The 27,979-nt window shown below is 34.6% G+C and overlaps 1 protein-coding gene across 1 annotated transcript in view; it reads left to right on the top strand.

Moving 5' to 3' along the window:
- The first annotated feature begins 281 nt into the window (after positions 1 to 281).
- LOC144441377 (ras GTPase-activating protein nGAP-like) overlaps positions 282 to 27,979 on the top strand; it is a 166,169-nt gene continuing 138,471 nt past the window's right edge. The window contains exon 1 of the mRNA XM_078130938.1: positions 282 to 301. The gene's annotated coding sequence lies outside the window, so the exon portion shown is untranslated. The remainder of the gene's footprint in view (positions 302 to 27,979) is intronic.

Below are 27,979 nucleotides of genomic sequence, written 5' to 3'. Positions count from 1 at the left end.
GTGAGTTGCATGTTCTAGACGAGCAGACCAGCGTGCATACCGCAAATATTGAGGACATAGTGGAGATACGGTTTCTACAGTTTTACTGCGACTCTGCCAAACTACCCAGGGACTTGTAACTGTTACTGACAATATCAACAGAGCATAAATTGAACTGTGTGTGGCAAGGATAGAGCCCACCACAGAGAGAGGTGTCTCAAACGAGCCGTGTCTCAACCCCTGTGTATTACAAGGGTATATACATTGTATACCAACAAATAGTTACCAATTCAAGTACTGTTGTTGTGTAACTGAATTCCAGGTATGTAGAAAGTCATTGTGAACTTGTCAAAGAAGGTTAAGAGTGATGTTCTCTGTATGTTCTCTTCACCGGAATTCAAAAGGGTTTGGTTGGTTGTTATGTCATCGTGTATATGAGCCAATACACTGTGGTATCCATTCATTCCAGTTTCGATTCTGATTCTGACAAACACTGGAGTACATGTAATGTACTACTACTTTGTATGCACTACTTTGTAGTATTATGTCATTTCAATATGTTTGTCACTTTGTAGCAAATGTAAAACTCCTGTTTGGTTTTGATATATGTATGTTGCTGTGTAGCATCATTTGAAACTTTTGCATTGCATTTCACAAAGTAATTACTTTGTGAATTTAATAGCACCATGTAAATCTTAGCATTTTATGTTAGTATTGATCGCTTTGTAGCACCATGTAAAACTCGTATTTGATATCAGTACATTTACTACTTTGTAGCCCCTTGTAAACCTTGGTGTTTCATTTCATGCAGTCAAACATGGTTCATTGCTTTGTTGTAACACCATGTATGTAAAACTCACATTTGACACTGTATTTTCTCTACTTTGTAGCACTGTTCAAAATGTGCGTTTATTTTCAGTATATTCTCCGTGAAACCTGGACGTTTCATTTCAGTACGTTCATCACAGCTGTCGCCATTGAGTACATAACATCACTCATTTCTGTCTGCTTGACAATTGTCGTAATTACAGAGAAAGTAATGACTTAAGAATGAATTTAAACATACATGAGATGAAATGCAAACAAATACAGCTTTTTTTCAAACGCAATCTGTAAGGAGTGTTAACTTTCTAATGACATCATCAATACGTGTGCAGTTTTAGAATTTTGTCATTTTAATTACATCTTTGCGGTCCAAATCACAACCAGTGATGTGGCACTTTCATTTATTATTTACCCAGAATGTTTCAATCGACCAGAATTTGCATTTCAAATAGTCTTTCATAAAGCGGTATTATTATACCCACAGCTGTGGCAGCACAGTCGGATTGGGAATATGAAACAAAATTACTGAGATTCATTTTCTCTCTTAAATATTGATCACGTTATAATTCATTCCAGAAATTTCTGTCGAGAAGCTTTTACAGAAATTTTAGTCAAGAAAAGGATATTTAATTAATAGATAAATGTAATTGTCAAAAAACAAATAACATGCTGCTAAGTCAAGGCCATGGTCAAATATTTTCTGAAAGATTGGTAGGTATGTGGATGGCTATTTATGGAAAGTTTAGATTTATAAAAAAAAAAAATTCTGGAACTTAACATTTTGAGATTGGGAAAGGTTTGACTTGATTTTGTTGGTGATTGTGAACATTATATTTTTATGATTTGTAGTGTTTTTAATTTTAATTCTAAATTTGATGGTTTCAGTATAAACACTACTATAGCTAGGGTTAGTATTTTGATTGATTTTGTCAAATCCAGTGAGTCATTGTTTTGGGATAAAGCATAATAACATAGAGAAAATGAAAAAAAAGTGTGGAAATTTTAGAGAAATTGAAAAAATAAAATGGCAGAAATAGAGCGAACAAGATGCATGGTTGCCAGAGTTACGGTACTTGTGTAGTGACTTAATGTGGTAAAATGAATGAAACTCAATCTGAGATGAAAAGTACCTGTATTTCCTCTGGCAATTACAACTAATTTATTATAAATGTGTCATGCTGTTTTTACATACTGTCTAGATAGAAGTTCATATATTGGCTGATCCTGTGCAGTTGGAAACAGAAAATATAATTAACTTTAGAAAACAGTTTCATGAAGTTGAATATATCTGAAAAATGCAGTGACTGGTTTGACTGTATTTCAGAGTATTGCTAACCAGCACAAAAAAATTATCAATTCAGAAATTATCAACTACCTTTTAACCTGCTACTGTTACAGAGGAAGATAATATATTTAACTTTAGAAAACAGTTTCATGAAGTTGAATATCTCTCAGAAAAGTGCAGTTGTTCGTTTGACTGGATGGACTTCATGTTTGGATGTCACTAATATTAAAACAACACAAAAAATTTGTCAATTCAGAAAATATAAACAAACCTTTAACCAGTTACAGAATGGAAGAGAATATAATAAACTTAGTAAAATTGTTGTTGAATATCTCAGAAAGGTGCAGTCGCTCGTTTGACTGGTTAACTTCAGACTGAGAGAACATACACAAAGTAGTGATCTGATACAGAGGGGAACAAAATACAATCAACTCGCTTGAATATCAAAAAAAAAGGAAGAATATGTCTATATTTATTATCATGTTTGTACATATGTCAAATCTGAAAAAATAAAAATTCAAAAACATTTAACAAGTTCTGACTTGGTACAATGGGAATATATAAAATATACTGATTATCAGTTCAAGGTACAGTTCCAGATGTCAAAGTTAAACGCCTTTGAAAAAAAGTTTGCAAATGGGTGAAGAAAATATTTGAATACAAAAACTGACAGTTATAACTGTTAAAGATGATAAGAAGATAATAATTTTGTGTATTAAAGTTATTTTTTTTCTAAAAGAGGAGCTTTATTTCTTCACTGGTGCAATGCTGAAATTCTTGTATGGTAGCTATATGTTGATAAAGTGTTAGTAATCGCTGTGTACACACTTAAAGTTGAAACTAACCAAAGTACAAATATTTCTTATTTGGTTCAGATTGTTGTGTTATATTTGAGCAAATAATCAAAGTTAATCCCCTTGACTTATATATAGCTTTAAATAAAATATCAGGACTTCCCTGTCATCACAATATGTATAATTCTCCTTCCTAAAACCTGAAGTTTATCTCATTTGGATCAGTAAGTACAGCCCTGTCCTGACCTGAATCAATTCAAAATGGATACAAGCTGAATCGATTCATTAAATTGGTTGGTAGCTGGTTGCTGTCCCCCACAAGCAAACTGAGCAATGAATTTGAATTGATTCACTTTGCTTTTGGGATGGTTTTGTACCGATTATTTAAATTGGTTCAAACTCACACCCCGCTTTCCTTCCCATGGTGGTTTCAAATGATGCAACTAAATCAATTCAAACTGTTATTAGTGTATGTGGGGACAAGAGAACCGACTTTGATACCATGTCAAACTGATTCAACATTCTATGTTAGGACAGGACTTATATGTAATGATTTCAGTCAGAGATAAATGCTTTTGTAATAGAAGTATGTCAAAGAAGATAGGAGGAGGATAAAAACGTTGTTTATTAAAATGATAAATGATGAGCACCTATGACCCCTTATTAGGCTCACCTATCCATTAAGGTCACTTGTTCTGAACAATCTGTTGACAAAAACTGAAGTGGGCAGTTGAAAATTTCGTGAACAAATTTCAAGTTTGTGCTTGGAAGATTAAAGTTCAATTCAATACAATGGTTTACCAAGACATGAATTTTCACTTCGAGGAAAATTATTAATTTATTATGAAGTATCTAGTTCAGTAGCAGTGGAACAGGGTTTGTGAAGTTGAATATCTGTAAATATTAGATTTTTTTTTCTGAAGTTGAAACTTTAATATAACAATGGCTCAGTCTAAAAATAAGGTGATATCAGATAAGATTGTATTGTGTCAACATGTACAAATTAAAATGTCTGCAACTACCTTAATAGTAAATAAACAAAATGTTTTTAACATTTCAATGTAACAGATATCACAGGTAAAATTTTAGCATAAAATACAGCATCTGTAAATAAAATTCACAAAATCATTAAAATGTGTCAAACAGAAAAAAAGAAAACAAAGTCCTCTATACCGATTTCATGTATCAACAGGAGTATAGTATTGAACAAAAAGTCGAGTTGTTTCAAATCACTGTCTGCATTTATGACATTACTGTCAGCATTGTTGACGTAATACCACTGTCAATAAAATGACATTATTGTCAGCATTGTTGACGTAATACCACTGTCAATAAAATGACATTACTGTCAGTATTGTAGACTTTTAACTGTTACCACTGTCAATAAAATTTGTGGAGTCTATTTTAGCGAAAAGAGAAGTGTTGTATATATGCCTTCCTGTCATCCTTACTGTGATTGACGTATCTAAACTTTACTCAACAACATACTCTTGGTAAATAGTTGGAAATATATTCATTACACTGTATATTTTGATGTCTATATTGTATAATTTGGATGTGTGAGATACTTACTGATAGCGATTTGTGTTTGAGTGTTTATTCAAGGTATTGTTCATATGCCATTACATTAGTTCATACATGTCACACACACGCAAGAATCACTCTGAGGCCCTTTACATTCTCAAACATATCTTTTCATGGATAAAATACTTTCATGCATTCATGTTATAATACAGTCCATGGAATATCACAAATTGCAATTTGCTTTGCTGTGTGCTGTCGACATTATTCAGCTTTTTGGGATGTTAATATAAAATGTGTTAAAATATAATATGTACCTGAGTCTGCCTTTCCATCAAATTTCTCACAGTATACAATATAATTATGATATATAAATTCTTTGTCAGATAGTAATATAGGAATACTGTCAACTATATGTTTATGTAGGGCTGTGTGTCTCATATGCTAACAAAAAAATATTACATGTAAAGATTATTTATCATAGGCATGTTAAGTATATTAGTGTATATCTAAACTTGATCTGAAAAAAATCCACAAGAGACTTTCAGACAGAGACCAACTCAGCTTACTATATTGTTTCAAATAAATGGCTGGGGGTTGACAGATCAATTGATTTTATTGGTTTCTAGTATGTATGCTTCCCATGTATATAAATGGGGGGGGGGGGGGGGGGTGTCAACAAATCATTTGATTTGATTTTATAGTAATTGGTCTCTAGTATATATGTAGGTAACTGGGGGAGGTAGCGGAGGTAGGGGTTGACAGATTAAGTGATAATGATATGATTTTACAGTAACCGGGCTCCAGTATGTATGTAGATAAATGGGGGGGGGGGGGGGTTGACAGATCAATTGTTATGATTTTACCGTAATTGGTTTCCAGTATGCATGTTTCCCGTGTAAATCAATAGACAAATTAAGAATCTACACTAAGTATATACTTAAACTATAAATAAATACATGGCAGTATGTTTGGTTCGTTAACATATTTCTTATCACCAACTTCTAGTAATTTTTCTCAATATTGACATTAGCTTGGGTTTAAACAAAAACCATTAATCATAACATTATGATTTTGACATGTCGACAGCCGCATATTAATTCATTTTCTGGATGTGCAACCTATGTGACATTCAGTGTGCCCTCTATTATTAAGCCAATTTGACACACCACTGATGCACACAATTTCTAGTGTCGCACCAAAGTGTAGTGTTCCCCTATATCTTAGTATGTGATGACTTGCAAGATATCCCCGTTTTTCACATTTTGACACAACAACAAAATTCAATGGCTATTACTAGAAGGCACACTATTGACATGTCATACATTCATTTGACGATTGATTTTGTAACGTCATAAGGCATGCATTACAGGTACATGCCACAAGATAAAATCTATTATCTAGATGGCTGCCTAATTAATTAATTATTGATTGATTAGTCAATTAAGATAAAACAATGGTTGTTAATGCCCTAAGTATTCAATATTACAGCACAAGTAAAATATTAGTATGAATTATATAGAAATGAATTCTCCAGATTTCTAGATGATGTTATTTAAAATGAAAAGGAAAAATATCTTTTTGTTCAGAAAATAATATTTTTAATTGCTGTATTATGAAATAAACTGTGTTCAGGACAATTATTTGAAGTGTATTCTTTTTCTTCATAAAGTTATTGATATAACAATACCAAAAAAAAATATTTGTTAAAATAACTAAAAAATGATTTGGTAGATGCTATCATATCTTACAGGATACTGGAAGATATAAGGAAATATTAATTTGCATTCTTTTTGCAAAATTTATTTTTGAAGCATTATTGAAAAAAGTGCATTGATATCTTCAAATTACCAAATTTTGTGACAATTCTGTTTTTGGAAAGTGGTAAAATGGAGGAAATATGGTAAAATTTGCACAAAATGTTCATGCGTTGTAACAAATTGTGTTCTTTACAGAACCTGGTGCAAAAAAACAACGGAAGGGAAAGTCAGGTAGATTTTACCTACTGGTACTGTTTGCCCATAACAAAAACACTGCAATATAGCATCATTGAATCTGTATTCCTGTGAAGTAGAAAGACATAAAATGTCTTCAGATGAGTTCTAGATGAGAACTGACGATGTAAAACTGAAAGTTATTACCAAGGTATGAAATGCCCTATTTACCACCTGTGTACACATATCATTGGTAAAATTTTATGTACCTAGTACAAAGTGTAGATAAAGTTTTATATACATATGTACCTACTGAGTGATGTTTAAGAGTGTGTGTAAATGTGGCTTAGTGACTTTGCTATCTGGCTTCCATTTTCAAGCCGGACTTAAATCACGTAATATCTGTCTTGACAATATTGTTGAGCCAGTCCAGGTAAGTCAAGCTATATAGCCAAGTCTCTGGACAAGTGCATGTGAATGTATGTTCACATGTTATTGTATATGCATAGTTGTGATGCATTGCCATTGAAACTTAATGGGTAACACAGTGCAATGTCATGCAGGAACACTGACATTCAAAGGAAACAAAGTCCAAGCATGAAGTTCTATTTTGAGCTGACAATGTGATGTGTATGTTTTTGAGTGTGTGTGTGGTCAATCAGTGCTCCAGCATTGCTTTGTGTTGAGTCATAACTGATCAGGAAGTCTACGGTATCACCTTCAACGACAACAACACTGTGACAGTAAAAGTTCCTATAGTGTAAGAATGGATGGGATCAGGTTCTAACTGGGTTGTTTGGTTGAAATGATAAAAGGACATAATTGTTTCTCTGCAGGGATAGAACTCCACTACAAAAAGTCATGATTGTTAGTCTGCAGTGATAGAACATACTGCACAGTTTGAGATTGTACATGTAGCTATTTGTTAACAGTTATTTTTGTTTTTATTGTACAACACCATATGGCACTACAGGCAGGCTGGTAGGAAATCTATAGACTACTTGTTTACAGTTTGTAATTACATGAAAACAAAACACAGGATTTTGCCTCCATTGAGTTCAACCAGAAGACCTAGGAGGCAGCTTGGTTATACAATGTATCAATGTCCGGTTGGTTTCCGTTTTCGATTTTGTTCAAGCCAATGTCCATGTGATGTACATTTTGTATCATTCCATTTGGTTAGCTAATGTCTGTGGGATTGGCAATTCCATTTGGTTAGCTAATGTCCATGTGATATATAATTCCATTTGGTTAGCTTATGTCCATGGGATTAACATATTCCATTTGGTTAGCTAATGTCCATGGGATTAACATATTCCATTTGGTTAGCTAATGTCCATGTGATGTACAATTCCATTTGGTTAGCTAATGTCCATGGGATTAACATATTCCATTTGGTTAGCTAATGTCCGTGGGATTGACATATTCCATTTGGTTAGCTAATGTCCATGTGATGTATAATTCCATTTGGTTAGCTAATGTCCGTGGGATTGACATACTCCATTTGGTTAGCTAATGTCCATGTGATGTATAATTCCATTTGGTTAGCTAATGTCCATGTGATGTATAATTCCATTTGGTTAGCTAATGTCCGTTGGATTGACATACTTCATTTGGTTAGCTAATGTCTGTGGGATTGACATACTTCATTTGGTTAGCTAATGTCCATGGGATTGACATATTCCATTTGGTTAGCTAATGTCCATGGGATTTACATATTCCCATTTGGACAGACAGTGTCCCGTGGACATTTACATGCTGTTTGGTCAGTTAATGAAGAGGTGAATGTCCATGGTATTCATACTTTTGCACTGTGGAGGATAAACAAAAATGAAATTTAGAAATGACATGACAGGTACATGCCTAGGGTATATAGCTGCAGAATAGAAATCTTTCCATATGTACATGTGTATAAACTTATAGTAATATCTTCCATACTGCTTGATGTCATTAATGCAAATATGCTGCCAGCTTTCCTAGGACAAAGCCTAGAGTAGAACCATGTACAGTATAACACTTTTGATTTAAGTATTGGCTGTACTCGCCACAGATTACATACTATGTCATGGTTGCCTTATTTCCCTTTTGTGTTGTCATGGTTTTGTCTAAAGTAATGTAGTAAACAGCAATAACAAATTTCACCACTTGAAACATATTGTTGAGTTCATATTCATAACCATTTATGATTTTAACATAAATTAAAAAAATTAAAGTAATGGTCACATTGTATAGGCCCAATCATCTTTTCAGTGAAATTTAAAAAGAATTCTTTGCTCAGAGCAGGTTTGAAGTAGCCCAGGGACTTGTTTTGGTGTTGAGTACTCCCTCAAGAAGCTTAGATATAACACCAAGACAATTCTCCACAGACTAGTCCTAAATCTAAAATTCCAAATAATTTTGTGTACTGTACTGTAGTGAGATGTCATTCTTGTCAAAGTTTGACATAGTCTAGTTCCTATACAGTATCATTGCGATTTATAACTTGTGGTTAAAAACCACAGTTGGCATCCAAACTAAGTTTTACAAGGCATTTTGTTGGAACTTTCATATATTTTCTTTGGCCCAATTCAGAAAGGACATGATTTAAAATGAATATTGAAGTTGATGAACACATCTACTGTATACTATACTATATAGTTCGGAAGCTAAAATTCCATGTACATGCAGGGGTGAACAATTCCACTGGTCCTGGGTCCGGGACTCGCGAATTTTTTGGGCAGACCACACAAATTTTACCTTGTCTGGTCCATCAGACCAGTATCTTACTGTTAATAACTATGTTAAAAAGTCGTCTGAATATACAGATTCATAGGCAAGATTTAATGTTTCACATTAGCGGGACCTGGGACCACTAATTCTTTCAGCTGAACCACTAGATTTTTTAAGGCACTGGCCAGGGGACCACCAGTTCACAAAATGATTTGTTCACCCCTGACATGTGATCTGTCACTCCTGCCAAAGTTTTACACTTATATTGGAACTATATGATACATGTATAGTTACATGTTATTCATCAGCCCATTTTCACAAAGGACTTTAGGTACAGTGAATTTGAGGAACTTGTCTACTTATAGATATATTCCTAAAGCTAAGATTCCATATGTACATGTGAGCTGTCACCCTATATGCTGTTATATGCATTGGCCCAATTTTACAAAAGATGGTGACTTAACAGAAACATTGAAGTTGAGGAAGTCATCTTAGTGTATACACGTTACTGTAGTGGCGTACTCTACTGGGACTGCATCCAATCATAAGAGATTTCTATTTACACATTGACTCACACATGAACATGGAAAATACAGATGCTGCTGACTTCTTTTGAGAAACCACTGATTGGAAATTGGAAATAACTAACATATTGTAAATGCAAATAACATGTATGATGCTTTCCTGTGATGAGAAGGAGACATAGCAATGACTTCCTAAAATGTGGTCAAAAAGTCATGAAGCGTTACCGTTTTCTTACGCCTTTCTCAAAACTTCAGAGGGTAGTCTAGATTTGCAGATGTTTTATTACAAATTTTTACACAACCTAACCCATAAAACTTTGAGTAGGAGAAGAGCTGAGCACGATCTCCCAACAGTGATACAGTCTGACAATATTTACATCCGAAGGATTTGAGAATTCATAAGGTGTTATTTCTGACATTTTTAGCTCATAAAAGTAAAACTATCAAGGGAAAGTTCTATTCAAATATTGCATATTTCATTGCAGCATTTAACCTGATACATATATGGAAGAGGAAGAGGAAGAAAAAATTGAGTGTTTCCACCCACGTAGTGATATAATAATTTAAAAGTTTAATAAATCACTCTATCCATTTCTCAAATGTAGACGAGAAGTCACAAGGTGTTACCCTTTCATGGTACATGTTATGCACAGCAAAACTTTCCAGGGAATAGTATTCAGATGATATATATTTCTTTGCTACTTTCAACCTGATACATATTTGGAAGTTTAAATAAATAATCGAGTCTCTCTACCCACATAAATCGATCACTCCATCCATGTCTCTCAAGTGTATAGACAAGAAAGTTGCAAGGTGTTATCCTTTCTTGGTACATGTTATGCACAGCAAAAACTTTCAAGGGAATGTAAATCTGATGAGGCATATTTCATTGAAGCTATTAACCTGATACATATCTAGAAGTTTAAAAAATGGCTGTATCTCTCCAACCATGTACTGACATAAAAGGTAAAATCACTCCAGCCTCGTCTCAAATGTAAATGAGAAGTCACAACTTCAGTGTTATCCTGTCGTGGTACATATACATTGTACAACCAGGGAGTACAATAGGGAACTTGCAAACCTGCCATGTTGAATGTTGCATCATGGGAAATATGATAATAAATGCTGATCAATTAGTATTATGAACAATATTGTTATATTGTTTGTAACCACGAATGATCAATTCATAGTTACCCTGACCATTGTAGGAGGTTTATTTTATCAGTTGCTCCAGATTAGGTATTACAATAACCACAGATAATCCCATAGTCCTTTGCGTCTGAGCATGCTCAGTCTAGATTGCAGGTTGTCTATTCAGATGGTACATATTTTCATTGCTGGCAATGATATACATATGTGGAAATGGAAGAATAGTTAAATAGCCTTTCCACCCACATACTGACGCACTACAAATTAAATTAAAGTTAAATCACACCATCCATGTCCCAAATGTAGACGAGAAGTCACAAGTTGTCTTATACTTTCATGGTATGTTGCCTGACACAAGTTGCAGGGGTAATACGATTCAGATGATACATATTTCATTGTCGCTTTAAACCTGATATACAGATCTGGAAGTTTAAGAATAGTTGCATCTTTCCACCCACGTACTAACAAGGGATACTATAAAGGTTAAATCATACCATCCGTATCTCAAACGTAGACGAAATGTCATAAGGTGTTATCCTGTCATGGTATGTCATCTTATACACAGCAAACATTTTCTGGACAGGGAATTCAATTCACATGATACATATTTCATTGCTTTTAACCTGATGTACTTATCTTGAAGTGAATGGATAGTTTAGAAGCCTCTCCACCCACATACTGACATTCTGAAGTGTATCATCCTTTCATCCATGTCTCCAATGTAGACAAGAAGTCACAATTAAAAAAAGTTGTCATTTACTGCCATCTTTCGTCTTCGAATTGTGTGAAAACTGTACAACAAATGCAACTCACATGTTAACTCGACACATAACTAGGAGAAGGGTTGAGACTGTTCGATATCTTTATGGACCACGTATGTGTTTGGCAAAGCGAGGTTGTACAACATAATAGGACACATTATTGCACAGATATTCACCCAGTAAGCTAATTAGTTTCAGTGGGGAGCGATGACATACATTAGACTATAATTATTCATGTGAAGTTATTATGTAAATGAACACTTGCAACTGTAGTGAACAGAGGAATTAACTCTATACAATGGGATAATTTACATGTAATTTTATATATGTAATTATGTAAATTCAAAATACAGGAATGCTGGTTATGTTTTGTTTTTGTTTGTTTGTTTGTTTGTTTGTTTGTTTGTTTGTTTTTGTTGAGGAGGGCATGGCTACCTGAATCAGTTTGGACAGGAAGCAGCTAAAGAGCTGTCAGAATAACAGATCACCGAAACGAGATTATATTACATCACTGGTCATGTAACATATGGCAACAGTCAATGAAATCCACACTAGCTCAGTAATAGATCTGTTTTGAAATATTATCAGCCTCAGATTTAATAGTTCACCAACATCACAAATGGCATCCAGATTATTACTAAACACGTACACAGGAACCAATTACTAAACATATGTACCATGAAAAGGACACTGACAACAATATCAAATCATATTCATAATAGAATATATTTTGAGTCATATTGAGTACCTTGCTGTGAATTTCTGTATATCAATATTTGAGGGGACAGGTCCTGACTACATGTAGGTGTAAGCTATTTCCTGACTCCCCATTTACCAACAGTTATATTTTTGGGGGGTAAATAAAACTGATTAAACTGATTATGACATATGGTGGAAAACAGGGAGTAAATATGCAATTTATTTACTGTGTTTATAAATTGAGTTTACATACATCAAGTACTTTGGTGCAGTCAGTTAAATGTGTATTGATGGTGATTTGAAAAGAGAGAAAGATAATTCTTGATTTATAATATACTGTGGTGTATACTTTTTATAACCTGGAAATTTTCACTCATTATAAAGGGACGTATTTTCACTTACGTCACTGGAAAAAAATGCAAAAATAAGTAGCGACTAAAATGCTGTCTTTTGTATATGAACACAATGTACCAGTCTGGTAATTAGTAAAAATTAGTCTTTGAGAACCGGCTGAAAACTGTAAAATCATATAATATTCTAGAGGCAAAATTATCTAGTTTTATATATTTTGCAGAGGTCATGCTGTTCTTTATAAATACATGTACAATGTTGTTTTGTGCTTCTTGCAGAGATTGTCAACCTTGCTGCCAAGCTTGGAATATTTAATATTGCCAATTATGCTGCTCAATATAAACTCATTAAAATATTATAGGTGTTGTAACTTTAAAAGTTGAATAATCAAGTGAGAGGACTCCCCTAATAAAATATTTAAACTAAGCATTTATTAATAACTGTATTTTGTTTTTTTGTATCTTTTCTGTAGATGAAAATGAAATGTACACCCAATGAAAATCACAAAATACAAAAAAAAGTGAAATAAGTGCAGGATGGATTTTTTAGGAAACTATCTGGCATATATTGATTTTGTCTGCAACCTTGCTTCATTCATACCCATTACATGAACAACCTTCATGTACTTGTTAGTCACTCAATACTGCCAATTTTATTACCTGGCAATAACTGATTGTATCTAAGGCTGTTTGCCCGAGGGATGGATTATAGAATGAAATCAAATCAAAATAGAATTACGACTGTTGTGTGGCATAGCATCATAGAAGTTTACGACTGTTGTGTAGCGTAGCATCATAGATACTTACGACTGTTGTGTAGCGTAGCATCATAGATACTTGCAACTGGTGTGTAGCATAGCATCATAGATACTTACAACTGTTGTGTAGCATAGCATCATAGAAGTTTACGACTGTTGTGTAGCATAGCATCATAGATACTTACGACTTGTGTGGCGTAGCATCATAGATACTTACGAGTGTCGTGTACCGTAGCATCATAGATACTTACGACTGTTGTGTGGCATAGCATCATAGATATTTACGACTGTTGTGTAGCGTAGCATCATAGATACTTACGACTGTTGTGTGGCATAGCATCATAGATACTTACAACTGTCGTGTGGCGTAGCATCGTAGATACTTACAACTGTCGTGTACCGTAGCATCATAGATAGGCTTACGACTGTTGTTGTGTAGCATAACATAGATACTTGCAACTGTTGTGTAGCGTAGCGTAGCGTCATAGATACTTACGACTGTTGTGTAGCGTAGCATCATAGATACTTACGACTGTTGTGTGGCGTAGCATCGTAGATACTTACAACTGTCGTGTACCGTAGCATCATAGATAGGCTTACGACTGTTGTGTAGCATAACATAGATACTTGCAACTGTTGTGTAGCGTAGCGTCATAGATACTTACGACTGTTGTGTAGCGTAGCATCATAGATACTTACGACTGTTGTGTGGCACAGGCCTCTTTACAGCACCATCTGAGATGCACAACATGTCTTACGAAGAGGATTATTTTTTATTTTATCTGAAAAGAAAGCTCTGACTTTAAAGAATTACAACCGCATGCAAGTTTATATACATGTTCGAACAGATAATATAGCATATTCCCTGGCCTTTCTATGTCATAACAACAGGAACATAAAATCATGGATACTATTGAAGTTGATTGCTTCTCAAATTCAAATTCACTGTAGAGGTCAGAGGTTAATTTAGAGGGTAGAGGTGTAGTCAATGTTTACTTTATAAGCTTTGATTCACAGGGAGTCAGATCACTTTTGATACAAACAAATGACGTTGTTAAAAAAAACAATTAGAGAAAACTGGACAGTGATATCGATCCTTATCACAAGCACTATACATTAAGTAAAGGAGGTCATCAATACCTTTATTTCTCACAGACTATGTGGAGACATGGAAGATTGCTGTTAGTATGTAATCAATACAATTGTAATCAAGTTAAGGGGTTGCATAGGGTCAGACCCCCTAATATGGACCAATTTACATCATTTACTCTCAGTATGCAACTGCGCGGGACGTGTTCCAGGATATTTTTGATGCTTTAGTTACTTCAATCTGCAGTTATTCTGACATTTATTTTTTGGCCAGATATCGAAAGTTCTAAATACATTTTATCACATAGATAAAGAGTGAAAAATAAATGTAATATGCAGAATACCCTGAACTTTTTCATTTTCAGGGGAAACTTGTGTTGCTATGGTTTCTTATCAGCTGAATTAAAATCAAAAGATGAAATATTATCTGACTTAGAATGTCTACGCAATGTAATAAGTCAATGAAAATCAAACCCTAGAAACTCTGGGGCAACTGCATGTACTCATTTCACTGAAAATTAAATGCCATTAGAAGTTATTCACCTGTGTGATTACATTCTTTGACTATTGAGGTTAAGCTTTGATCTTTGGTATGTAAAATGTGAAAAATTTTGTTGAATGAGGGAAAGATTTTATCATTGAATGACATGTAAAGAATCATGATAAAAAGGAACAAATTACTATAATGTACATAATTATACAGTTTGTAAACAAATATGGGGGAAGATAGTAGTTTCACACAAAGAAGTTAAATGATTATTTTTGGTGGAGAAGTTGGACACTGGTTTAAGTATAGAGAGGAGAGGTCAGGTCAGGTCAAAATTTGCATAAATTTGCATACCTTTTGTCATAATTTAGGTTGAAACTCATTGAAAATCTTGGGTACTCAAAAGTGGATTTTACACCCTTTTACAAAAGCACTGATGTATGTGCAGGGAGAGGAACTAACAAAATTTGTATGCGGTCTAAAGAGAGCAGAAAGGAAATTTGTACATGGTCTAAAACAGAACAGAATTTGCCTGAAAGGAAATATGTACATGGTCTAAAACAAAGCAGAAAGGATATTTGCATGGTCTAAAACAGAACAGAAAGGAAATTTGCATGGTCTAAAACAGCAGAATGTGAAGCCGTAAATGACAAATGACACATGAAATTTATGATGGCCTACTGCACATGAGAAACAAGGGCTAAGCAACGCTATTAGAATTGTAAATTCCAGTGTACAAGGTTTCAATCTATATTGCCCAGGTTGATGAAATCTCCATGGTTGATTTGGTGTGACAGTAATTGCGGGAACAGATATAGGTGTGTGCGTTTATTGCTTCCCTCAGGTACTCATAGATTGGTATTGGTAGCACCATAAGAATGAACAGTCACCAATTAGAGTTGGAATAACGGAAATGACAAGAAAAACTTGTAACCTCTCACATTACTAGCACAGTCCTAGATTCCCTCAGGTACAGATATGCATAGATATAGCTGTTGATAATTCCAGAGGAACGAACTTTTACCCAAAATAGTTCAAATTAGCAATTTAAAATCAGAATGATGGAAACAAAGAGAACAAATTATAATCTATGTCACATCACTTGTTTAATTATAGTTTCCCAGAGGTACATATAGTTATTTGTTGTTCCTGAGGAACAAACGAAGGCCAAAATAGTTTCAAATTCACAATTTACAATGGAAATGACATCACCTCTGTCAGAGAGCTGCCGTAATCATAGACTCCCAGAGGTACGTATAGTTATTGGTAGTTCCTGTGGAATGAAGAAAGGCCAAAATAGTTTCAAATTCACAATTTACAATGGAAATGACATCACCGCTGTCAGAGAGCTGCCGTAATCATAGACTCCCAGAGGTACGTATAGTTATTGGTAGTTCCTGTGGAATGAAGAAAGGCCAAAATAGTTTCAAATTGACAATTTAGAATTGAAATAATGACAGCAAATTTGTCACCTCTATCAGTTACCTGTCATAATCATAGATTCTCACAGGTTATGCATCACTATTGGTAGTTTCAGTCAGAGGAAAGAATAGGTGGCAATAAAATGGAAATCAGATAAGACAGACTATAAGCCACTGTTGTGTAGTGTAGCATCATAGATACTTACGATTGTTGTGTTGTGTAGCATTGTAGATACTTACGACTGACTGCCACAATTTATAGATGACTAATTATATTGGTAGCTTCACAGGAACAAACTTGGGGTTCCCCAACGTTGGCAAAAAACATGTCTGACCAAAAGTCTTATTTGTCAGTTATGTTGTGGCTATTTCAGTTCTCTCTTTCTGATTGTCATTTTGTAATTAATCATAGACATATATTTGTGCAAGATATTTAAACTGTGGAAGCAACCAGAAAAAATCAGAAATGAATTTGACTTTATGGTAGGAGACATTTTATAGTGAGGATATGTCACTATAAAATGTTTTGGAAGTCAGTGTGGTTAATAACATATAGGAATAATTAAATGGGCAAGTCTTTTCCAGTATCCCATCTCTCCTGGAAAGACCCAGTGTCTTGAAATAAACTTGCTAGCTTTAGTCTAGTTCCTATATGATGCATCACGATTACTATGATCATCTCCACTCACGTATAGGGAAAGCCGTTATTCTATCACAGAAATCTGTGCTACCCTCATTGGGCAAAGGGTAAACGACGCATGTCAATAAGTAATCCATCACAAATTGACAGGCAGTTGCAATTGGTGAGTTCCTTTAGACAATTGCTCATTATGACTTTAACCGAACTCCACCTCTCCAGTCTGAAACTAAAATCACCATGATAATGTCATCACATTTTATATGAATGCAATCAGGGTAGCACAGATTTTTGTGCCAGAATAACGACTATCCCTATACGTTAGTGGAGATGATCGTAGTAATTGTAATACGTCATATAGGAACTAGACTTGCTAGCTTGGAACCATGTAATGTATCTTTCAAAACCTAGTGTCTTGAAACAGACATGGATGATCCTAAACTAGCAAGTCTATACAGGATATGCATATCTGCACAGACTTGTCTGGAAGGAAATGTAGCCTGAAGTCCACCCTTTTTATAAAAGAAAACAAAAAATCTTCTTATCCTAAGATTACAAGTTGTAATCTGTAGTCCTTTAGTAAACCACAAACCTTTGATTGATGTTGACTGTTTTTACAAAGCTTTGTGAAATAATAGCTTTATTGTCAGGATTAAATGAAAGTAACTGTTACAAAGTGGATTGTAGTAGTTTCTTTATACATGCTTTATTCAGTGTTTTGTGGTAAAGACGTTTTGTGTTTCATGGTTTTGTAGTAAAAATGTATTGTTTTTTCGCTGTTTTTTGTGTAAAAGTGTTTTGTAAAATAATGGGATTGAATGTCTTGTTTGAATTTGTACATGAGTGATTCTTAGGGAAACACTGGATTTCTACAAATTTGCAAATCACCAGATAACCCTTTTATCCATGAAATTAAATCCTGGACCAGTTTCATGTTTTCACTTGCCTTGTCCTGGTAGAAACTTGTCGTGAAAAGATTACCATTAATACTATTAAGCTATCCTTTCAATTTCCATGAATTGTGTAATATTGTTTGCAGTTTACTCCTGGGAATATTTTTTCTATCCAATTTCCATGACTTTGTGTACTAGTATTATTTGCACAGAATTGCATGAGATTTACAACCATAGTTGAATTATTAATGAGTTGTTTTTTCAAAAAGTGGTTGGAATCACAACTTTATCAGACATTATAGCATTAGCTCAGAAATAGATTCTTAAAATACTAGTTTCGCCTGAAACTATATTTTTTAATATTTTAAGAATATTTGAAAGGGAATTCTTAAATAACAAAGTTGAAAAATCTGGATGGATGTACAATATATGCCGTTAGCTCACAGCCTATCATTTACATGTATACGCCATTAGCTCACAGTCTATCCTTCATTCGGGGTGTTGTCTCTCTGTAGATAGTCAGGAAGTGAAAGCTGTAATGAACTTTAAGAGTTCTTTTATATTGATATACATTAGCAAGACACAAACTGAATTTATAAACTTTTTACTCCTTTAAAAATACTGACATAAAACATGACTAGTATACTGTTCATGTCAATTTATACCAGGTTTGAGTTTAGTCAATTGCAAATATTAATGATGTTGGTTTTTATATAGCGCTTTCCCACCCAGTCTGGGTGCGCTTTACGCTTTACAATTATTACCCTGGCTCGGATCTATAGTGGCACAACGGTCCTTTATATTTCCTCAACTCCCTGGGGAGCATACAATCCATTGCAGCCTTTATAAGTGCATAGGATTAAAGCATTCACATCACAACCTCTGTCCTACCAGGTCCCCAATTATACAGTTAGGGTTGACTGAGGCACAGTCATGGTTCAAATCGTGCCCAAGGACTTTAGCCACTCAGAAACAAATGGCATCGATGGGGCTCAAACCTGCAACCTGCAGATTCCAAGCCAGCTACTCTAACCATTCGCCCATCGTGATGCCACAATGCAATGCAGTGCTTACCCTGTGTATACTATAAGTATGCTTCACTAAATAGAATACTATTACTGAAATAAATTTTATGTAACACCCCAAATATAAACTCAGCTTGTGCCCCTTTAATTCAAGGAAATAAGAAACGTCACTGTTAGTTTGATAAATAGTGAAATATCACAGTGACATCCTGAGATTTAGATTTCCTTGACTACTTTGTGAAGTTTAAATTGATGTGTGTTATTATAATCCTTACAGATATCTTCATGCTCATTAAACACAAGTAAATTACTCTGTCCATTCTACACACCTTTATTGATGAAAGTTTGCAGTAGCAATCCTCACCTTCAGGCTAGATGAACAGATTCTGAGGAAAAAACTATCGTTTAATTTCCCTGGAGTTGAAAACATTACACTTTCTATTCCATAATACAGATGTTTCTGACTTGACCGGGAGCCAATTTTTGGAGATGAAACAGCACACTGACGCACATTTTGTCTATCAAAACATCCTTGCTTTCTCTTTTTATCGATTACTTAACCTTTTAATCCTTTGTGTTTTGATTGCATCCTGGGAATCCAGCAAGCTGGAAAACCTTGGACAGTATTTTTTTCATTTCGTACTCATAGTAAATAAAAAATTTGACCAAGGCATGACACGTGACTGCAGCTCATTGTAGTACACGTCTGATGAAGGGGACAAGACAGGGAAAATTTGTGATAATTCTGAACTATTTTCAGAGTGTAAGGAAACAATATTTGATTAATAATGTGAATCTACAGTCTAAAAACATTCAATGTGAACCTAGAGTCTAAAAATGTTCAATGTGAACCTAGAGTCTAAAAACATTCATTCTCATAAAAAAAAAATTTTATGGTTTGGATTACATACCTTCAGAAGTACATGTAATTAGATTCTATATTGAAATCTACTTCAAGTTAATATTTATCAGGTATTATTTCATCCGTAATTAAACTTTATCTGTTATTTTTGTAGCCCTGTATTAAAGCCAAGAAGGAAAGTCTTAGTAGCTAAATATTAATGTTAAATTTCTGATTTTCACTTCATTTTCATTTTTTTTCCTAACGGTATTTTTTTTTTCAACATCGTGGTATCTCTATTGTATGATGTACAATGTTGTGGTGTATGTTACTTTCATTATGTTGTGACTAAACAAGGTTAATGATGGTAACCATTTTGTATCTTTCGCTGCGTACGACAGATGTGGTGCTTCCTGTAATCTGCATAAAGTATTATATCTTTAGGTCTTTTTACATAATTTTGTGTAACTGCGATAGTCTGACCCCTATTGGTCCTTGAAAGTCTATGAATTAATTAGGGTGTTAGGCTTCACAAAAAGGTAAGATTCTGATTTTCAAATAATTTTTCATATTTTTTTCAATGACTAATATGAACTATCATGTACTTAAAAAAATTAAGGGTCAGTGACCTGACTAAGAGTAAAACTAGGTAGGGTCATGAAATGGAATCCACTGTGACAATAATTTTATTTATTTGACCTTTAGTTCTATCCATAAAGATTAATGTTAATGTACAGAATATTGATGAGTCTTATACACATATGATTTAGTTCAAAACATCAAATTTCTAGACCTGGCCCCATCCAAGTCGAATTAAACCAATTAAAACTGAATTTAAAATCAGTTCTAAACCTGTCCCTACAAGAAAACTGAGCAATGGATTTGAATCAAGTCACTTTTGCGTAGGTTTTGGTCCAATTTACGTTTAATCAACCTAATCATGTGTATATTATATATATATATATATATATATATAGGTGGGTGGGTGGATGGATTGATGGATGGATGGATGGATGGATGGTTGGTTGGTTGGTTGGTTGGTTGGTTGGTTGGTTGGTTGATTGGTTTTGATTTGATTTTGAACCTATTCAAAATTCCACGTGGAGACACAGTTTCTGTTTCTGCGTTGGTCAAAAGTACTATTTACAAATTTCCCCACTACCACATACTTTGGAAAACACCAAACTTTGGTACTGGTATGTCACAAATGCTGCATCAGTGGCAGTAAATTGGCCTAGAGGGCACACTTCACCACATAGTAAGGCACAGGTGAACACCAGATTTTGTTGCATTACCAGAAATTGTTGAACATCATTGTTGCACCTACACTGTATTGACCTAGGGGGCGGCACACTTCACCAGACATAGTAAGGGACAGGTGAACACCAAATTTTGTTGCATTATCAGTGTTACACCTACATTGTATGGACCCAGGGTTCACACTTCACCACATATAGTAAGGGATACATGTAGGTGTACCCTGAATTGTGGTGTGTCACAAGCAATTGCTGTGTATCATTGGTTTGTCAAATTGGCTTTAAAAGAGGGCATAGTGCTGACGTGGTTTGCACCTCATATATTGTGAATGTTTTCATTAATGTGAAACATTGTATGTAAAGATTTCAGACATTCAGCTCTGCAATGTTATCTACCAATTTAAAGCAAAAAATGACAACGGTACAAAGCACTCTGATAACATCTATTATATGGTAAATTAATATGAATGTATTTGGTTGTCCTTACGGTATTTTCTAATGAAAAGATGACTGTGCGAGCACACGTATTGCCTTACATATGTATTTCCCATTTGTTGTCGTTTTACACCAGTTGGCGTTTGTATCCCTCATGAAAGATACAATCATATCACATCATTATTACATATTCATTTGCCAAATATACGTAGAGTATAATCCTGAGGGCTCCTGATTGAAATACGTGATAGTAATTTGAAAAAAATACGATAAGTGAAAAAACTAGTTAGGGAAATGCAGTTGTAACTTTTCAATCGGTTACCATGGCGATTGATGAAGTCTGAGATAAGATCACTTTCTCGGGTGGAGTTGAAAATGTTGTGTAAAATAATTAGACATAAAGTGACGTCAATGTGTAAACGTACATCGTAGTGTATGGTGCTTAAGTATAATGCTTTCATGAGATTTATTGAACTCAACTTGTAGTTTTCGGTCTGTTACCACGGTAATTGGTGAATTCTAAGATAAGATCACTATTTCTCAGGTGGAGTTGAAAATGTTGTGCGAAATAATTATACTTGGAGTGACGTCAAAGTGAAAGTGCACATCCTCGATGTGTGTTCTTTTATTTAAATAGTGCAATGTTTTCTTACGATTTATTGAACTCGAACTTATACGTGTGTGTAGCACTCTAGGGCAAGGACTTGTGGTTGAGTATTAAGTGTTAATATAATTATTTAGCACTTCCTAATATTTTCCTTTGTTCAACCAAGTAAAATACGAATGACATAGGTCACCTTTGTATTTCTATATCATATATGACTGTGTATTTGATGTCACATTTGACACCGGAGATGCAATTTTTGAATGCCTATATCCCTGGAGATATGTGACATAAGGAGCCTTGCTATAAAAACTTATATTTTCCAACTGAATGAAAAATATTAATGGATTAAAACATATGCTAGTTTTATTGAAGGCAAAATAGGGAAATGGTGAGTTTTGAACATTTTCACTCATATTTCGAGCGCCCCCCCCCCCCATCAATGACATAGACACATGTTGTTTCGATATCGAACAAACACAAAATATATCCAGTATTTTCTGTTCAAACAAGTACAACTTGGCTTGTACATGGTAAAAATGGATATTAATTGAAAATGGATTTTTCACCATCATTTTTGTCCATCAACTTATGACATTTCTTCTTTTATCTACTTGAATTAATACATTTCAGTAAAAGAGTGGAGCACTTATTTTATATTTATACTTTTAAAATGTTATGCCTAATTAATGAACGGTTGTGGGCCATTGAAACTGAAGACGGTCGTAATTCCGGTTAGACTGAGACTTCAGTTAAGGACCACAGCTCTTGTCTATAAATTTTTATACTTTTAACATTTTATTCCACTATAATAAGCTTTAGCTTTAGCTATTAAAGCAGAGTCTTAATTTTTGGTTAGTCTTTAGAAACTTTAGTGAAGGACCACAGCTCTCGACTATAAATTTTTATGCTTTTAACATTTTATTCCAATTTACAAATATTTTTGGCCATTGAAAAAGGGGACTTAATTTTTGGTTAGTCTTAAAGACACTTCAGTAATACTGCACAACACTTAGATAGTCGGTTGTAAATGTTTCAATTATTTTAATTACCATCTATGACTGGCCTTTGACCTTTCCCTGTGTTGTAGCAAAACTTTGTCATGGGGCCAGCGCATGCGTCAATCATCCCGCCATTCTGTACTTTCTTCCGCTGGGTAACGTCGTGCATTTTTTGGTAGTGGTAATTTATACTGCTAATTCCGACACCGGGATCAACTAATGTCTTTAAGAGTTTGTTCAACGTGCAAAAAAACGTTGAAAGGTCACGACGGGCTGAGTGGCAGATTCTGTTCAGCGATAGTCTGTTATAGTCTGTCATGTATGTACTTCTAAAATGTCATGCCAAATAATACATGATTTTGCTTTTAAGAAAGATTGTTATGATTTATATCAAGTACTTCAAAGTATTTTTCACCGGACATTATTATGTCAAGAATGCATCCAGATTTTTACAGGATGTTTATCAGTTCAAATGACATAACCTTTGCTAGGAGAGAGGAAGAATGGGTCATTTCCTAGCCTGCTGTCATACAGAAAGGTCATAGTTTCTATTTTAAAAATAAAAGTACTTCGATCTAAAATCTGTATCTGCCTAAGTTTTATGTCATCATGGTTCCTTTGCAACTTACAAGCACTGTTGAATGTCATATAGTCGAGTGGTATCGTTCATTGAATCTTTCAGGTCTCTCTTTCATGCTGGCGACCACGTTAGCATCCAGACTATTACAAATGTCTATATATGAATTAAAAAGTAAGGGGGAGAAAACATGATAGAAAATTTTCAATCTTCGAAATTGCTGTTCAACTAGCTTGACATCCAACATGTCATCCATATGTTTTTCTGTCATCCATCGAAATATCTTGAAAGTGTCTTGAAGTGAACATGGTTCCAGGCTACTATCCATAGAAAGACTGGAAGTGTCTTCCAATGAAAATGCACCATTATTTCGCAATGTCGCAGATGAAGAAATAATAGCTCTGGTTTGCAAGAATGCAAATGAACATGGTTCCAGGCTTCCAATACATCGATAACCAAATATGCGAAAATAAAAGATCTTGTTTCTTCAAAACAAGATGGTGAATCCCCACCCCTACCCCCAGCACCTGAAATAAGCTTTATTGTGGCAAATTGTATGGCATTTGAACAACTTTGATTTTCAGGGAAATTGCATGATCCCTGGTCCCTGGGGAGTGGTCTGAGGCTAAAATAGTCTGGATGCCAAGTGGTCTCTAACTAAACCAGTGAGTGGAAGTGTAAATCATAATATAGGAACTAGTAGTAGGGCTAAAACAACCCAGCCAGACACTAGACTGACATATATATAATATGTCATAATGATTTAATTAAATTACACACTTGCAATCAGTTATTCATTTGTATGCACTGTGATGTTAATGATAAACTTCCTAAAAGCTTGAATTATCTTATCTAATTATGTGTACACATCCTGTTACTAAGTGTAGCACTCCCAAAGTACAAAAATGTAGATAATTGCAGGTCATTGACCTTTAACCTCTGAAAAATATGTCAAGGAAGCCATATACCTATACTATGTTCCATCCACTCAGGCAGAGATAGTCCAGATACTTGGCTAACTGGCTCAACAGTCTTGTTGGCCATAATAAAAAAATGAAGGACATTGTGTAGAATTAGATCATGATCTACAGTCAAGTCTATAGGGTCAGACAGAGAGCACATAGCTCAGAACCCAATTTATATTATAAAGAGATCTACTCTGGGCCTACGTCCCTCGAGATCTGCTAAAAGTTTACCATGTGAAGCCATACAGTGCCATCCACTCAAGTCTAACACAGAGATATTAATCAATCAAATTTCTATAGTGCCGATTTCCAGAGCAACGTCCTGTTCAGTAGCGCTGAATAGTTAAAGCACTGGCTATCTGGTTCAATGATGTTAAAACCTGTACCCATTTTGTCTTCGTTCTTTTCTTTTTTTTCTTTTCATGTCATGTCTTTTATTGCCTTTTTCTTTTCATTTCTTTTCTTTTCTTTTTCCTTTTCACTCTCCATAGCATAAAACTGCAGGTTTATATAATAGTACTAGTAGTCAGTCACCAGTCATTGCCTCATGGTATTTGGAATTTGCCTTCATACTCTAAGCCTGTAATCACTTTCCTGTTGAAACCACAAACTTCTTCCATTCTTTGAGCTTATCTACAGGCATGATTGAGTAACTATGCAATATCAGCTAGCTACATGTACATACCATCTCTGCCTTCTGTTGTGACTTTCGTATACATTTTTTGTACATATATATGTTTCAATTTATGCAATGATGCGGTCCACAGAAAGAAATATGAAAATTGCATAAGCAGACTATGATCAATAATGCATGGCCCATATAAAATAGTTTTGTCCAAGGCTGAAATCCATATTATCAGTCAGAAAATGAACCAGTATAAGTAGCATGTATCTGGTGCCCCAATTACATTTAAACCCCCGTCATATGCATTTAACACAGATTACTCACATCAGGCAAGTGTTTACAACTCCAGGCTAAGTGCTTTGTTGGCGTTGGGGGTGACTGGGTCACTTTATGCATTGTGATCCAATGAATGGTGGTGATGTCACCCAACAGGTAGCACCATGTGTTAAACCATTGATGTATTGAGTACATGAATGCAATCTGATTTCAAGCACACAGCCACTCAGACATACATCCATATAGAACAGGATACAGGTCCAGCAGGAGCTAATTTTACTGTACTGAGAGCTGTTACTGTTCATGGTCTGAAGTCACAAACTTGGTGGTCTGACTGTCAACTTTTCATCCTTGTCATACTGTTGTGGATTATAGAGCACTTTTCAATGTTAACATCGCTGAAGAGTCTGTATGTAAAAACTGGACCCACGACTGGATCTGTCTATTTCGTCTAACTCTGTGATCATCTGTGTCATGGTATATGCAGTGATAACTTGGTAATGCACTGTGTTTATACTCAAAAAACAACAAACTTGGTGGTCTGATTGTCAGCAACAAAACTGTTAGATCTTTGTCACAGTTTTGTGGATTTATAGTGAGCCTCTTTCACGTTTTCGCTACACTGAAGAATCAACACTGGAAAACCCAACATTGGATCATTCTAATTTCCATAACTGTGTGGCCAAGGGAATACATTTTTAGTAACATCTGTGTAGTGGTGTACATTGTAAATATAATGATGACTTTGTGGTGCACTGCTGTATTAAAAGCAGACTGACAGATTTACTGCAGGGTAGTTGGCGGACACAAACCTTTGTGGAATTTGGTAGTTACTATACTGCTATATGATATAGAGGTGTGACATACAGCATACAGGAGTGGTACGGTAGTGACTGGCTGTCCAACACTGTGGCTAGCAATCCAGTGCTGTGATTCAATACATTTGTATGGGAAATCCTAACCTGGAACAACTCACTATGAGTTCAAAGACCATTCAATGTGTGGGATGACTACTTGAATGTATACACTGAAACACAAGTAGTACTTTTCTCTGTGATTTTACAATCCTTGATTCTGTCTGAGTATTGTTTTTGTGTCGTAATAATGGGCTACAGACTGATCTACTTCTGAACAAGGCTGCTGTTAATACATCATTTCTGTCATAACCGATCGGAGACAGGTGTTCGTGGAATTTTCTCTCACAAACTGGAAACGTCATATATATACTATGAATAACTTGATGAGACATTTCATTTGGGAGAGGGCATACAAAGGTAAGAAAATAGCATTGGGGTTTTAGATTTAGGAAACTTTTGCTGGAGTTTTAAAAACATTTTCTGTGATGAACTATTTGTATCAATACTAGCAATGGTTTGAGACTAAACTTGCTACTTGATGTTTACAACAGTAAGGAAGCATGTTATGTGTATACATTTAAGTTTCTGTCAGGACCTGCTGAAGTCAGGTCAACAAAAAGGTGACTATAGTATGAGAATGAATGAAAGTCCATTGACTGTGGGGTTTATATTAAAGTTTCTACTTTTAACATACAGAATAATAAATATTAATAAAAAGTATATGAATCCTAAATTTTTGCTGTCAGCATCATCAAAGGTGAACTACGAAGGCTGACTTGAAAGTAGAATTGTACTTTGATTGTCTAAAAACATGCTAGAAATGCTTGTCACAACCTTTCTACATGATGTAGGTAGTAATGTGACTGTAGAGGTCAAAGGTCATTTAAGTAATTCTGTTTTAACCCTTTCTGGACTTGATTCTTGTAGTAGTTGATGTAATGTTTCCAAAAATCAACCTTTAAAGGGGTTAATAATGAAGTCACTGAGATCAACTAGGTTCATCTCAGATGTTCTTTCACCAAAACATGAAAATTGTTGAAAAATATTCTTTCACCAAAACATGAAAATTGTCAAAAAATATTCTTTCACCAAAACATGAAAATTGTCAAAAAATATTCTTTCGCCAAAACACAAAAATTGTCAAAAAATATTCTTTCACCAAAACATGAAAATTGTTGAATGATATTGGTTAATCATTAATTACGCAGATTTCTGGGGATATCTCAGAGCTGAAACATCTGCCGCTATCAAATCATGATGAAGTAGTCTAGTCTGTAGAATTATGTTACTGGTAAGGTCTCATGTAATATAATATAATATAATATGATTAAGGAAATTCTATCAAATTAGGAACCATCTGGGTATTTTTTTTTAAAAAGCATTTTTATTGTTTATCATTTTTTGTTGAGAATTGCATTGATTTTCCATTTCTGTAGACAAATGCACACATACACATAACATCTTTATTTTAAAATGCTCCTCATATCAAAATAATTTATTAATGCATCATTGATGAATAAGAAGGATGTTGGAGATAATTATCAAGATTTTGGGCAGTTCCAGTGACATCAAATACTGTGTGTGGTTTGCGTGATAATTGAGCGGATGTTGTAAGGTCAAAGGTCGAATTCAACATATTGGCATCCTCTATGGTACACTGAATACTGTCATATGTTTTTAACAGCATTCATTACATTCACAG

This window comes from Glandiceps talaboti, chromosome 10 (genome assembly GCF_964340395.1).
Source record: "Glandiceps talaboti chromosome 10, keGlaTala1.1, whole genome shotgun sequence".
NCBI classification, from domain to species: Eukaryota; Metazoa; Hemichordata; class Enteropneusta; family Spengelidae; genus Glandiceps; species Glandiceps talaboti.
The sequence above is the reverse complement of the archived record's forward strand: the minus strand, read 5'-3'. Positions and strand labels throughout refer to the sequence as shown.